We start from the raw sequence: 2514 nt of genomic DNA, 5'->3' as shown, positions 1-2514 counted from the left end.
CTGGTTTCATGGAAGACAATCTTTCCATGGATCAGAGGGGGGTGCTTTGGGGATGATTCAAGCATATTACATTCATTGTGCAGTCACACCTCTCTGCTAATGATAATCTGTATTTACAGCTGCTCCCCAGTGATAGCATCACCACCTCAGCTCCACCTCAGATCATCAGGAATTAGATTCTCATAAGGAGCATGAAGCACACAATCTAGATCCCACACATGCACAATTTACAGTAGGGTTCACACTTCTATGAGAATGTAATGCCACTGATCTGACAGGAGGCAGAGCTTATGCAGTGATGCAAATTTTGGGGAGCAGTTGTAAATACAGATGAAGCTTCACTCCCTCACCTGCCACTCACCTCCTGCTTTGTGGCCCAGTTCCTAACAGGCCATGGACCAGTACCGGTCTACGGCCTGGGGATTAGGGACCACAGATCTAGTGAATGGGTCCAGTGGAAAGGAACAGAAAGAGATATCAGAAGAAAAGGGGGATAATTGGATAAACAGGACCCGGAATAGACAGGAAGAGATAAGACTGAAGGCAGAAGCAGACAAAGATAATACAGCTTTTCCTCTGAACCTGGGTAACTTCTTTCCATTTTTTGTTTGGGTTGTTACATTAGGAGGTAAGGGGAATCCCTCAGACAGAGTACCTGGATTTCCCCAGAATTCTACCCTTGGCACCCTTCCCCTCTCAAAGTGTACCCATACCCTAGGCTCCATTTACCATCTATACACAAAGGATTCCCAAATCACTACCCTAGCCTAGATTCCCTCCTAAATCCCAGATACAGGGGAGATGAACATCTCTACTTGGATATCTAATAGGCACTCAAACTAAAATCATCTCTACAACCCTATTCCCACTACAGCACTCTGTCTCAGTAGAAGGCCCCACACAATGAATGATTTCAGGCAAATTATTGAAAATCATTTCTCATCATATATTTGTAAGCAAGACAAAAAAACATTTGCTGGATGACAGTAAAGTTAGACTCATAGCTGTTAGAGCAGCCTTACCAAAGTGAGTGTTCATTAAAGGATTAATGATAAATTAGAAAGTCTTCAATTAATCTGATTCAGAGCTATGCCAAGTGTAGCAGACAGACCATAGGTGACCTTCAATAATGCCCACTTCCTGGTGTTCATGTCCTTGTTTAATCCCCTTTCCCTGAGTATGGGTAAGACCTGTGACTAGGTTCTAATCAATAGAATATGGCAGGGGTAATGGGATGTCACTCCCATGACTAGGCATATATGTATGTATATATCTCACATACACACACACACACACACAAACACGATTCCTTCCTGTCACCCTGAAAAAGAGACTTTATCCTTTGCTGGCCTTGAAAAAGCAAGCTGCTATGATGTAAACTGCCTATGGAGAAGGCCATGTGGCAGGGAACTGCAAGCAGCCCCTACGATCTGAAGACCTCAGTCCTACAACCACAAAAAACTAAATTCTGCCAACAACCATGTGAACTTGGAAGAGGAGCCTGAGTGAGATGAGACCACAGGACCTGCCAACATCTTTAATGCAGCCTGTAAGACCCTGAGCAGAGGACCCAGTTGAGCCATGACAGACTCCTGACCCACAGAAACTATGAAATGAGAAATGTGTGTTGTTTTAAGCAACTAAGTTTGTAGTAGTATTTTATTACGCAGTGAAAGAAAACTAATACACCAAGAAATATTTTATCAATTACTTCGATAAGGATATTTATGAAATATGTATGATAATAAAGCTAAAATGAGTAAGATTAACAAGAAATAAAAATTTAACTACATTAATATTTAAGTAAAGGCATAGAAAGAAAGGTTCTTGTTAAAAAAATTGACAGAGTACTCACTTCAGGAGCACATATGCTAAAACTGGAACAATACAGAGAAAAGATTAGCATGGCCCATGCAGAGGGATGACATGCAAATTCATGAAGCATTCCATAGTTTTTAAAAAAATTTTAAGAGATAGAAACTTGGAGAAAGAAGTGGGCCTTGGGCTCATTATGAGCTCATAGTAAGATACAGCTATCAAAAACCCAATATTATTTGAGACCATATTAACAGAGTATAATGTACAAAAGTCTTATTGTGCACATGAGCTGGTTGAATCACATCAATAAATACTTCCTGGGTTCCTTTATTTAAGACATTAGGAAGAACAGAGGGGCAAGTAAAGTATGTTCCTATCCAAGGATCTTCTACTCTATCTGGAGAGCTAAGTTAAGGTATAAAAAAGTTAAACCATAATCAAGAATTTAAATAACAATTTAAGACAATGACAGAAAAGATGTTATAAAGCTGGCATAACAATTCATCTGACAAGTAGTTAAAGGTGATAACAGAAGCAGGAGTTCAGAAGAGGGAGAAAATCCATTATTAATATCACAATTATTATTTTGCAGTATGATGTAAAAATGAGTGTATTCAACACTAGAATTCAATTTCATATTACTGTGCATGAGCACTCAAATGCTGAAAATGTGGGGGTAAAAAAAAGCATTCAGAC

General features: G+C 39.5%; 1 non-coding gene across 1 annotated transcript; it reads left to right on the top strand.

Annotated features, from left to right (window-relative positions):
* Window positions 1-1847: 1847 nt before the first annotated feature.
* Window positions 1848-1956, top strand: LOC138379284 (U6 spliceosomal RNA). The gene has a single exon (XR_011232061.1). It is a non-coding gene; the product is annotated as a U6 spliceosomal RNA (small nuclear RNA).
* The last annotated feature ends 558 nt before the right edge of the window (window positions 1957-2514 follow it).

Source organism: Eulemur rufifrons, chromosome 30, assembly GCF_041146395.1.
Source record: "Eulemur rufifrons isolate Redbay chromosome 30, OSU_ERuf_1, whole genome shotgun sequence".
Classification (NCBI taxonomy): domain Eukaryota; kingdom Metazoa; phylum Chordata; class Mammalia; order Primates; family Lemuridae; genus Eulemur; species Eulemur rufifrons.
Note: the sequence above shows the minus strand (reverse complement) of the source record. Positions and strands in the feature narration are given on the sequence as shown.